The sequence below is a fragment of the Ursus arctos genome, unplaced genomic scaffold (assembly GCF_023065955.2).
Source record: "Ursus arctos isolate Adak ecotype North America unplaced genomic scaffold, UrsArc2.0 scaffold_17, whole genome shotgun sequence".
NCBI lineage: Eukaryota > Metazoa > Chordata > Mammalia > Carnivora > Ursidae > Ursus > Ursus arctos.
In genome coordinates, this window is record NW_026622841.1 from 25,373,856 (window position 1) to 25,386,672 (window position 12,817).

The 12,817-nt window shown below is 45.9% G+C and overlaps 2 long non-coding RNA genes across 2 annotated transcripts in view; one reads left to right on the forward strand and one right to left on the reverse strand.

Annotated features, from left to right (window-relative positions):
* LOC113253393 (uncharacterized) overlaps positions 1-12,817 on the forward strand; it is a 72,422-nt gene that overhangs the window by 1,113 nt on the left and 58,492 nt on the right. The window contains exons 2-4 of the long non-coding RNA XR_003315388.4: positions 1,308-2,196; positions 9,098-9,200; positions 9,831-10,332. This is a non-coding gene — a long non-coding RNA (uncharacterized LOC113253393). The remainder of the gene's footprint in view (positions 1-1,307; positions 2,197-9,097; positions 9,201-9,830; positions 10,333-12,817) is intronic.
* Positions 2,007-11,663, reverse strand: LOC130543927 (uncharacterized). Its single transcript, XR_008959699.1, has 2 exons — positions 11,369-11,663; positions 2,007-4,480 (listed from the first exon to the last, which is right to left on the reverse strand). It is a non-coding gene; the product is annotated as an uncharacterized LOC130543927 (long non-coding RNA).

Genomic DNA, 12,817 nt, shown 5'->3' on the forward strand with positions numbered 1-12,817 from the left:
TGTACTCATCACCCATCTTCAACAATTACCAGCTTAAGGCCTACATGTTCATAATGGTCATTCTTCCCCTGGTTTACTTCGAGGTAAATCCCATACTACCCATTATTTCGCATGTAAACATTTGGTATATTTGTCTAAAAGATAAGGACTCTTAAAAACAGCCTTCATATCATTAACACACTTCGAGGTTATTTAACAGGTCCTTGGGTTTTCTCCTTAGGAATCTCATTGACGTCCACGGTCTTAAGCAGCTTTCATAAGCCAGTGACTCCAGGCTTACATCTTCAATCCAGATCTTTCTTTCAGCTCCAAAACTCTATTTCCAGTTCTCTATGTGACATTTCCACATGCTGGGCTTGGAGGCACCTCGGATGTAACATGTCCCAGTCAGAGCTCCTGATTTTCACCCTCACTCTGCTCCTCGTCTGGGCACCAACCCCGTCTTGGCCAATGTACCAGAACCCTAGGCGTTGTCCTTCACGACCTCCTTCATTCACCTTTACCCCCGCCTCCAATCCATCACCAGGTCCTGTAAATTCTTCCACCAAAATATATCCTGACAAGCCATTCATTTCTCTGTCTGTCTCTCCACAGTCACACCAAGCCACCGCCCTCCCTCCCCTGCACAGCAGAAGCCTCTAAGTGGCTTCATTTCTCTCACACCCTCTGCCGAGCCTCGGCTGCACACATAGCAAGTCCATGCTGGGTAGTAACATGTCAGAAGAGCCAACCGTCCTGCCAGTTAGTAAATGATCACTGCCCCGAGCCACTCCCCAGCCCAGGGCTCCACCCCTGTCCCCACCACCAACCTCCCTCCCTCTGGGAGGCCGCAGCATGGGACCTCAGCCACCTTGCTATGCTTGGAGGCTATATGCTCAAATAGTTCAACATTCCTATGGTTTATGATGACCTAAGACTTCAGGTAACTTCCCTAGTGAGGTTTAAGGGAAGATCCAGAGAACATAGTTCTCCTACCCTCCAATAGCCAGAATAATCTATTGCAAAGTGTAAAGGTAGCCCTACCTTGGAGGGGAGAGGGAGTAGTGAGGGAGCTTGTAGGGGAGACGAGAGGAAATTTCGGGGTGCTGGTGATATTCTTTTCTAGAGCAGGGTGGTGATTACACAAATACATTCACTCTATGAAAATTGATTGGGCTGAGCACTTAAAACTGTGTACTTTTCGATCGGTCTGTTACATTTCCCTAGAGTTTACTTAGAGCATATCACCCAGAATTTCCCTGTGGTTTCTGCTCAAGAGGGAAGCAGTCTCTTGATCTTACTGTTTCTCTTGTTTATATTCTCTCCAGAAGGTTCCTGTGCTGTCATGGGCTCCTGCGCCATTCCCGAGGAGCTCCACAGTGGTCTGCCCTCCCACGCCGTGGGTCAACACCCGGAGTGCTGCTCTGAGTCCCAGCCTCCGTGAATGGATGGGGTGGAACAGGCCTCTTCTCCTCTCTCACTTCCCCTTCAGCCTCCGCAAGATCAACGACTCCAGGCTGTTCAGGCAACGGGGAATATCTTACCTCGGGGCTAGGAGAGTGTCTGGAGTTATGAGAGCCCTGACAAAGACTTAAATTCAGGCTATTCTGCACTTCCCCCTGAATCTCACGGGGTGGGGGGGACACCTAAAGATTCGGGGCCTTACAGTAAAACCACGAAAAGCCACTCAATCTCACTGCTAATAAAGGGAAATGCAAATTGAAATCCCGGTGAGTCACCATTTCATGTCCATGAGCTTGGTAAAAATGTAAAAGTCTGATAATACTAAGTGTAGGCAAGGATGGGGTGAGTTCAAACGTTTACAAGTGGGAGTATAAATTGGCGAAATACTTTTCCGAGCAGTTTGGCAATAGTTAGAAGGGCTGAAGCTGCCCCTGCCTCATTGCCCCAGGCGTCCCCACTTCTTGGTCTATGCCACAGCGGAGCACGGGAGCCTTGGCAGTAGGGGAATCTTCTTCTAAGATCATTTGTGACATTAAAAAAAAAAATGGGAAACAACCCGAAAATAAAATTTTGACATTGTGGCCTGTTTATTTAACAGTGACAATGAAGGAACCACAGCCACGTGTATCAACATGGTTACAAAGCCATAAGACTGAGTGGAAAAAACAAGCCATGCAAGGAACGGCTGGTATGATGCCACGGGGGCCAAGCTTGAGAACCTACAGATCGGCACTACAAAATGCACGCGGATACGTAAGTGTGCACTGGAATTATGCAAATGTTCATGCGGATGGTGAACCCTGCATGATAGCGGCTTCTTCTGGGAGGAGAAGGATGGCGGAGTAGTCCACAGGACACCCGAGCTCAGCTTTTGTTCCGTTTCTTAGAAGTGAAAATCTGAAGTAAATATGGTTTAGTGTTCCATTTGATAAAGCCAGATAGTGGCAGGATTTTTATGGTTTGTGCTTGTCTATATGCTTGATGTTTCCCGTAAAATCAATCAATTCATGCAAAAAGCTACTTAGACCTCTCCAAGAGGAGGGGGCTCCCCCCCGCCGCCCCGCTCCAAATGGCTCACCTGTCCCAGGTTCGGTCTTTCCTCCCCAGGACTTGCCCCCTCTTCTTCAAGGCACTTAGTTGGAAAAATCTAAAGCACGAAGTGGGAACGTCCACACTTCTCCCAGGCTAAGCCTCTCCGTGGAGTCCTTTCCTTAACACCACCTCGTACCCCGAGGACCTTTGGTCTGCGTGGGGGGCTCCGTGTCAGCGTGAGGCAAGTGTGCTGTTTGGGATCCACACTGGCTGGGTCTGAATGCTGGCTCTGCCACTTGTCTGCGGGACCCGGGACAAGTTGCTCCGACCTCCTGTGTCCCAGGAGGGAGGGAGCGCAGGCAGAGAGGGTGGCCCAGGCGGCTGGAGAGGGGAGCCGGGGCAGCTCCGGGGGCAGGTGACCCTCAACCTCTGCTGAACTGGGCTACTTGGCACAGACAGACCACATCCTATTTCTGTGTGGCGGCAGGAAAGGGCAACCCTCTGGCCACACAGGGGATTGAGTTATTTTAGCAGCAGTCCTTTCTGTTTCAGTCCTAACGCGTGTGCATGCTCACTGGAGGCACAGAGAGTCCGTTTAAAGCAAATTTGCTGTAGGTCGCAGCAGACCCTTGGCTGAGGCAGGAAAGAAAGCAAAGGCTCCCCAGCCAGTTGCAGACCAACCGACAGGCCCTGCCTCTGAAAACACTTTTTACACCAAGAGTTTCAGGGGATCATGGGCACGCTGTCCCCAAACCCCTACCAGGGCTCTCTGCCGAGGGCTCCAGAATGACCATGAACCCCTGGCACCCCAAGGCTCCGGCCTCTTGGAGGTGCTATGATCACATCCCTGGGGCCCCCATGGCCTGAAGAGACCCCATGGTCTCATCCATCCTGTCTGCTTTATCTACCCCTGCATACTTTCATGTGCATGGCCTTCTGTGATGCTTGTAGGCCTTGCAGAGATGGGGGGGGGGGAGGGGAATAGTTATGGGTTGAATTGGGTCCCCCCCAATTCGTATGTTAAAGTCCTAACCCCCAGAACCTCAGAACGTGACCCGATTTGGGAATGGAATCATTGCTGATGGAACAGTTAAGACGGGTGGGCCCTTCTCCGAGATGATCGAGTCCTTATAAGAAGGGGAGACATGGAGACAGGTGCACACACAGAAAGCGCCCTGTGAAGATGAAGTTGGAGGTCGGAGTGATGTGTTTACAAGCCAAGGAAGGCCCAAGACCACGCTGGACACTACGGCAGGGTCATGGACAGATGCCCCCACCGTCCCCGGGGGAACCAGCCCTGTGGACACCCGGCTCTTGGACTTCCGGTACCCAGCACTGGGAGACAGTATGCTTCTGCTGCTGAACTCCCTGGTCTGCAGGACTTCTTTCTGACAGCCGCAGCAAACTAATCCAGGGACTAATATTACCCCTCTATGATGGAGGAGCTGGGGACCCCGAGAGCCGTGGCTTGCTCAAGGTCACACAGCTGCTAAGAAAACCGAGCTCACGCTTGATTTCCCCAACGCTGTCACGGGATGTTTGACGCTTTACATGAAGGAATCAGGGATTTCTTCAGGGGCCGGGAGGAAAAACATTGCAATTTATTCTTCTATTAAGCATGACCGGCGACAACTGCTTTCTGGGTGGTCTGCTCTGAGCTGGATCTAGATGGTATTTGGGGAAAACAATACTTTCACTTATCACCTGTACAAGATCATATAACAAGCCAAATTAATGTCATGGGACTCGTCATAAAGACCGCAGCCTTCAGACATGCTGTCAGCATGCTGGGTAATTAGAACAAGTCTGGCACGTTTGGCGGCTTAATTTACGGCACCTTCGGCATTTTGGCGCGGCCTTGGCCTTCTGATCTAGGCGTCCTTTCTGCTTTATATCCTTGGGTGGGGATGAGTCTTGACTTCTTGCCTTGGGAGCAACCCCCCTGCTCCTGCGACTCTGCCGGCATTGGTTCCCACGCTGTGCTGTCGGACTGTCGGCTGGACACCTGGAGCGTGTAGGGGTGGGAAGGACAGGGCCACCAGTTAGGTCCGCAACCACATATTCCAACGCCAGCTGTCCAGCCAGAGCTGTGCGGCCTTGGCCAAGCCATTTCCCCGTCTGGGTCCTGGTTTTCCCACCAGTAAATCGAGGGGCTTGGACAGGAAGATTATTAGCTCTTTCCCGACTGGGAGGGGGGTGGGAGATCTGCAAAGAAGGTAAAAGAGGCCAAGAGCTGCGCTGGCTGACCAGCTGTTTTTTGGTGTTTAAAACTCTCATATGAAGTGGTGGGTTTTTCTCCATCATGAGCCTGAGCAGGACACCCACCTGTCAGGCACCCGTCAGCCCACCTTGGTCCCGTGATTTTGTCCGTGCTCACCTGACCCTCTTAGGTGAAAAGGGCAGGAAACATGAATTAATTCTGATTTGTATGATTTAATTGGCAAGCAACTCTTCAAATAGAAGTCTTTTGGGGTGGTCTTATTAAAAGGCATCTTTGATTCTCAAGAGGTGGAGAACAACTGGGCTGAGGCCCCCAGATTGCTGACTGCTCTAAAAGCCCGTGACCCCAGCCCTACGCTGGATTGGTGCCCTTTGGCTCAGTGATCCATTTGCGCGGGTGATGGGGAGCCCAGCATCTGTGACCCGTCTTCATCAACCACTGCGTCCCCTAACTTCCCTCCCTCCCCGAGTCATGCCATATCCTCCCTCCTCTGGTTACAACTGAAGGTCATCTGCTATGAAAGGGTTTCCATCTCTAATTTGTTGCCAGTTGCTAAGATCATCCTTGGCAATTTCTGTATATATCTTTACTTTGAGAATGACTTTTGAATACCTCTTTGTGTTGCACATGGGGTACCTTCCCCCTAAGAAGTGCGACTCCTTGAACATCGGGACAGAATTATTTACAGCCTATAACTGGATCTGTGGCCATGGATTCTTCCAGCGCGTGGCCAGGACCTCTGCCTCTGGCACTGCGGTGTCAGGATCAGGGAGGAAGAGTCTCCGAGGGTGACTCAGTGGTGGCCGGCACAGCAGGAGAGGGGCACGGTCGGAAAGCAAAGCCCGGTCTGACTGATTCTGTAAGCCGTGCTCCCTTCTCAGTGACGGCACCATGCCACGCCTGTAGGAAGTGGACTCAGGGCAGGGCTGGCTTGAAGGGGCCTAGTAACACAATATAACCTTCGTGGGGAAAGAGAAGTGCCTTCCCCAGCTCGGGAGGTGTTCAGAGGAGCAGCCGGGGGGGCCAGCTTCAGAGGCAGGCAGAGCGGTCTGCTTAAGGTCTGGGCTTGGGCTGACTCGGGCGGTCCACGTCAGGTGGTCCTGGAGGCACACTGGTGCAGCATGGTGAGCCACGAAATCACAGACATGGCTGTCGTCCATCCATTTCCCTCTTTTTTCGTAATGATAGAATTCCCTCCCTTTTGTTAAAGTTAGGCACTTAGCTGCCCCACACAAAGGCTACTTTTCTCTGGCTCCCTGGCTATGTGACTAAGTCCTAGCCAACGGGATGCGAGCAACAGTGAGGACGTTTTCTTAAAGAGAGGGAGTGTTTCTTTTTCTTCCCCTTTCCTTCTTGCTGCTCTCTGGAAGGCAGATGTGATGGCTGGTGTTGGAGCAGCAATCTTGGCCTTGAAGTGACCTTGTAAGCCACACCTAATGGGACCACAAAATAGAAAGTCTCTCTTCACGACACTGTGGGGTGTCACACCTGTCCCAATCCAACTACCTCTGGACTTCTCTGTGAGACAGAAGTAAGTTTCCATTTTGCTTAAGCCATTGTTCCTTTGGGGTTTCTGTCATCTTATCCCAAATTACAGAGAAAACTTTTTCTTTTCTTTTTTTTTTTCAGTTTTTTTTTTTTTTTTTGGTAATAGTTCTGATCTACTTTTGGTGCCGGTCTGTCCTGACGCCTCTCTAACACTTGCTGGATCTCCTCTGTTTCATCCAAGAGAACATCGCGCATTGAGGCTCAGAGCCTTTGGCAGATGCTAGCATCTAACTGTAATTTATTGACATTGTTTTGTTTCTATGGTCTTTATTTTTAGGTTACCATTTACCTAAGGTAAATGATACTCTTTTCCATTTACAATAGTGACATGAGGTCACTTTCCTTTTAAAATAATTTACTTAAGCAAAACAATTGAATTGATTTGAAAGATATTAAGTGACTAAGAGTACAGGTTACGGCAGTGAGGGCGGAATCCAGGAGGCGGCTGGAGGCTGACTACAGCTGGGGAAATAAGGGTATAGATTGTGCCACTTTGGAAAGAATTATCTAAGTATTTCTTCCTTTAGTATTTTGTGGTTCTTGTTTTTGATGAGTCAAAGTATTCTTGTAGCAGAGCTCAGCTACCTAATTCCCGAAGGCAGTAATTTGATAAATACTCCTGCAGACCAAGCATGATAGATAAATAGTGTGAGCGTGGAAGCCAAACTTCCTGTGTTCAATTCTTGGCTTCTGTAATGACTAGCTGTGTGACCTTGGGCAATTACTGTGCATCTCTGTGCTCAATATCTCACCTCTATCATGGAGTTGATGATGTTGTGGAGAGGAATAAATGACCAATCGTACGTCAGGCACCAAACTGAATATCTGACATACATTCAGGATGCAGTAAATGGCAGCTGTTATGACTATGGTTATGTCTGACTTGAACACATCCAGAAGTCAGTGTTGAAAGCTTTACACTAAGCCCTTGGGTGTAGAAGAACTCTGTCCCAATGCTGAAGAAGTTTTACACCTCAAAGGTAGATTTTTCTCAGCTTTTCTACCAATATTCTTTTTCTGTTCCAGCTCTAATCCAGGATACCACATTGCTTTAATCTTCACATTGACCTTAGTTACCTCTAGTCTGTGACAGTTCCCCATTCTGTCCTTCTCTTTCATGACCTTGCCACTTTTTAGGACTATTGGTATTTTTTGAAATTTCATAGAAATTTTGAAATTTCATAGAATTTTCCGAACTTGGTTCAGTAAAATGTTTTCTCACAAGTTTTCTCACAAGTAGGCTGATATTACAGATTTAGGGGAAGAATACTCAGAGGTGGCATGTCCTTCTCACTGCATCATGTCACAGGGTATATGATGTCAATATGTCTTATTACTGGCGATATTAATCTCAAGTGCTTGGTTAAGGTGGTGTCTGCCAGATTTCTCCACTATAGAGTTAGCATTTTTCTCTTTTTATAGTCTATTCGTTGGAGGAGAGCCTAAAGTCAGCCCACAGTCATGGGGGGAGAAATTAAGGTCCACCTCGTGAAGGGAGGAGTATCAAAGAATTCGTGAATATATTCCACCACAGTAATTAAGAAATATTTCGAGGAAGATATTTTGAAGTTATATCCTTTTTTTTCCTTAAACTTTCACCCACTAATTTGAGTATTCATTGGTGGATCTTGCCTGTAGCCATTGTTACTGGGATTTCCTAATGGTGATTTTCTATTCCACCACTTCATTCTACGTTTACTAGTTCTCATGAAGGAGGAGGCATCTCATTCACCCCCACCCCATTCATTTATTTATTCAAGTATTTGTTCATACCAGGATGGGCCAAAAGATATTTATTTTGTTATTTGGAGATATAATATATTGGGAGACTTTTCAGAATGGCCTGTGTCCTTTGACATGCTCCCATAATTTTTTTGAGCACTTCCTTACTTTCAGGTACTGCAGAATGCTCTAAGTTTGTCTTGTATTTTTCCTGCCCCAGCCCTGGAACAGACCACCATTTCTCCGAGGAACCCTGGTTCCTTTTCTTGGAGAGTGGTATTTAGAAACCAAGATCTGAGCACTAGGTGTTCTCATTGCTATTGGGGTGTTATTGTTTCTAAATCATTTCGGTGAATAGATTTAGGAATGTATGTATATATACTAAGTCACATGAACCCATCTCTCTCTGTCTCTCATCATCATTATAAATGAGTTTCTACTGATATCTCCAACACGAATCTAATACAACTGAATTTATTCCAGCCTTCCTTTCTCTCTCCTGTTTATTTGTAATTTCTTTCACCAATAGTGAAAATCCTTACTTTCAGGACTAATAGCAGAATAGAGATGACAGAAAAAAGAATCAGTGACTGTAAAGGTACATCAATAGAAATTATCCAATCTGAAGAAGAAAGAGAAAGAAAGATTGAAAAAAAATGAACAAAACCTCCAGGATTTGGAGGATACTATCACAGTTCTCACATCTATGTTATTAAAGTCTCATATGGAAAGGAGAGAAAGAATGGGGCAGAAAAAATATTTGAAGAAGTAATGGCTGAAAACTGCCCAAATCTGGTAAAGGCATAAATTCATAGGTTCAAGAAATCCAGTGAACCCCAAGAAAGATAAATGTAAGGAAAACCACATCTGGATACATTATAATCAGAATACTGAAAACTAGAGAGAAAGAGAATATTTGAAAGCAGCTAGAGAAAAATAACACATGACAGAGTGGGCAACAGTAATTTTGATACCCACTGACTTCTTATGAGACAATATGGAAGCCAGAAAATAGTGGAATGACATCTTTAAAATGCCAAAGGGAAAAATTGTCAACCTAGAATTCTATACCCAGCCAGTATATCCCTCAAAAAAGAAAGTGAAGTAAACATTCTTTTACATTGCCAGCAGATCTTCACTGGAAGAAAGGCAAAAACAAACTCTTCAAGCTGAAGGGAAATTATACCAGAGGGAAGCTTGAACCTCCAGGAAGGAATAAAGAACATCAGTAATGGTAAATATCTGGGTAAATATATAAAACTATTTTTTCCTTTTGATTTCTTTAAAAAACATATGATTATTTTAAAAAGAAATTAGAATAGTGTATACAGAGATGTAATACATGTGACAAGTACAGCATAAACAATGCTGGGGGTGGGCTAGTTTAAGGGATAAATGATGGCACTGTACAGTTGTAAAGTTTCTACATCTTATGAGAAATAGTGTAATAGTCACTGAAAAATCAAGGGTGTATGCTATAATCCCTAGTGCGACCTCTAAAAAACAATGTAAATATTTATATTTAACAGGCCACTAGATATATTAAAACGGAATTCTAAAATATATTTAAATGGCCCAAAGTAGGAAGGAAAGGGGGAATAAAAAAACAAAAACAGAGGAGACAGATAACAAATAAGAAAATGGCAGGCCTAATTCCAATCATGTCAATAATTAAATATTAAGGGACTAAGCACTCCAATTAATGCACAGTAATTCGCATTATGATTACCATCATTATCACTGTGGATTGCAGAAGAGTGAGGACTGGTTAATCTTTTAGAATATCATACAACCCTGAGCATTGAGGGTTTGGCTTTGGGTTATTCTGCTGCTTCTGGAAAAGCCTTCCTTGTCTCCCTACCAGGCAGGGTGCTCCTGAAGGGACCATCTGTCTGCTCCTTAAGCCCCTGCTGAGTTCCCAAGCCCGAGGATGGAATCGGTCCTGACCACATGCAGGGCATCCCAGAATCAGCACGCAGGAGGACACAACAATCATGGAATCCAACCTGGCAAATATCTCAGTTTCCCTTAATAGAAATCTCTCATCTAGATTAGTTTTTAAACAGTTATTTTTAAAGGTAATTAACAAGCACATTTGATGTTTAAAAACTGTGCAAAAAGTTTTGCAGTTAAAAGTCAGCCTCCCTCCTATCCTGGAACTAAAAATCAACAAACACAGAGTTTTGTTCTGTGTTCAGCCTGAAGCCCCTCCCGAGGGACTGTTGGCAGGGGGTGGGGCGGGGCTGGTCACACCAGCAACGGGAGCAGTTGGGTTTTACATTCTTCTCGACTCAAGCAGATGTCTGCCTCATGTTCTTTTTTTAGCCTTTGAAACCAACTTCCTGGAATCTATGTCCTCACCGTGGGTAAGCAATAATAGTATTTCAGAAAGCTTGTTTTTATGGAGGAAAATCCAGCTAAGCATAGTGGGCCTGTTCTGCCAGCTTTATAAAATACAGAATTTGCGTTAAGAGGAAAGTCCTTCATAACTGAGAGTTGAAGGAGTATGGGTGGGGAGTGTAGCTAGAAATAATCTCTGCTGGTTAAATTTAGGGATTAAAAAAAAAGCCATGGGTAAAACGTTATTCGATATTCAAATGGTTTGGAATTGTTTCTCTTCAGAGGACAGGAAAGAGAGGGAAAGTGAAAAGGTCATGGGCTATGGCTATGAACAAGTTTTCATTCCCATTCTGCCATGAATAGCGGTGGCAAATTACTAAACTCTAAGCCTCAGTTTTCCCATCTGTAAAATGATCCTGGCACATAGTAAATATCCAACAAATACAGTTTTCCTACCCAGCTCTTCCGTCTCCCTGTGTTTTGGTGTTTTCCGGTTACCTAAAATCAAACCATCCCCAACCCTAGTGGACTAAATTGACATGACATTGATTTTGCTAAGGGCTAAAGCAGCTTCTGATTATGGCTCCTGGCAGTCTCACCCTTGTCTGATCCTCTGCCCTTACGTGTGCTGGACATAGCGACTTTCTCCCAATGAATGGATATGGTGAAAATGAGGGGATGTCACTTCTGTGATCAGGTTAGAAGCCTGTGGCTTCCATCTTGCTACCATTTTTGGCTGTATTGCCATGGCTTGCATGAAGTAAGCCGCCATGTGATATGAGGCCCACATGACAGAACGGAAGGCGATCTTGCCAGCAACCACAGGAGGGAGCAGGGCCTTTCCCAGTGGCACCTGGAGATGATTAAAGCCCCGGCCAACACCTCGATTACAGCCTTTGCAACACCCTGATGCAGAGGACCCAGCTAAGCTATGTCCAGATGCCTGGTCTACAGAGGCTGTGGGAACATAAATGTTGTTTCAAGCCACAAAGTTATGGGGTAATTTGTTAGTAGTAATAGGTAACTAATATCTCAGGAATCTGCAATTTGGAGCGGACTCACCAGGGATAGCGTGTCTTTTCCTTGTCAGCTGGGTGCGTGTGGAAGCTGGGAACTGAGATCGTGTGAAAGCTTCCTCCTTCCTTCCTTCCTTCTTTCCTTCTGTCTTTTCCTCCCTTCTTCCCTCCTGCACTTGTCTGGAGGCTAATTCTGGCTGTGGGCTAAGACCTTAGGTCATTGTTGGCCGGAACACACAAGTGTAGTTTGTCCATGAGGCTTGGCTTTCCTCCTAACAAGGAGGGAGAGAGGGAGGGAGAGAGATCACCAGATCAGACATAAGAAAGGAAGAGAGGGACAGAGAGATCGAGAGCCGGAGGGAGAGAGAGAAAGGGAGAGAGAATGGGCGAGGGAGAAGGGGAGAGCACCAGGTGGAAGCCATATCAGCTTTTCTAACTGAGCATCGGGAAGTACAAGAATCCCTTCCGCTGCGTTCTCTTCTTTAGAAGAGAGACCCCAAGGGTGAGCAGTATTCAAAGGGAGGGGAATTAGATTCTACTTTTTAAAGAGGATTGTCCAAGAGTTTGGAAGAGCATGTGGGATCAGAAATAGTGCTGTCACCCCCTTTGGGAAACGCGACCTGCCACATTTGGGCCACTCAGTCTTCCTGCTTTCATCCAGTGTCCCCTGCGTCATCATTGCCTTACTCGAGTTGGCCTCCTTTAGAAAACAGTGTACCCGGGTAAGAGAAGATCTCAGAAAAGTCTTTTTCCTAAGTGGTTCCATCTGCCGAGGAATCAACTTGACCATACGCTTTCTCTGCCTTAGGAGGTCTCCCCACTTGTTCTTCTTTGAAGACACAATCGATGTGATGTGCCAAACATACTTGGGTAACCCATAACTGTGACAAGGGGGAAGCCCTGAAGGTCACTGACTCACTGAAAAGCCGCTTGCTTGATGACTTACCAGCTTTCTATGTGAGCAAATCTGCAAAGGCAGCACTTCTTGGTGAGAGAAAGAAATGAAGTAGGGGAGGGATAAGAGACAAAAAAGAGAAAGGAAAAGAGAAAGAGAGAGAGAGAGGGAGAGAGATCACCAGACCAGACATAAGAAACAAATCCAGATAGACGCGCGGGATTACAAATAGGGAAAGAGGAAAAGAATGGAAAACGTGAAATGTAAGAAAGCAATGACCCAATCCTACCCAGAATAAGGAAGTGGGTATGACACTGTTTTCAAGAAACAGCTTTATTGAAATATAACTCACATACTACACAATTCACTCCCTTAAATTGTGCAATTCAATGGTTTTTAGTATGTTCACAGAGTCGTGCAACTATCATCACAATCAATTTCAGAACATTTTATCACCCCGAAAGAAATCTTGTACCTTCTTGCACTCACTTCCCATCTCCCTCCATCCTCCCAGCCCCAGGCAACTACTAATCTACTTTCTGTAGATTTGCCTGTTGTAGACATTTCATATAAATATAATGATATAATACGCGGTCTTCT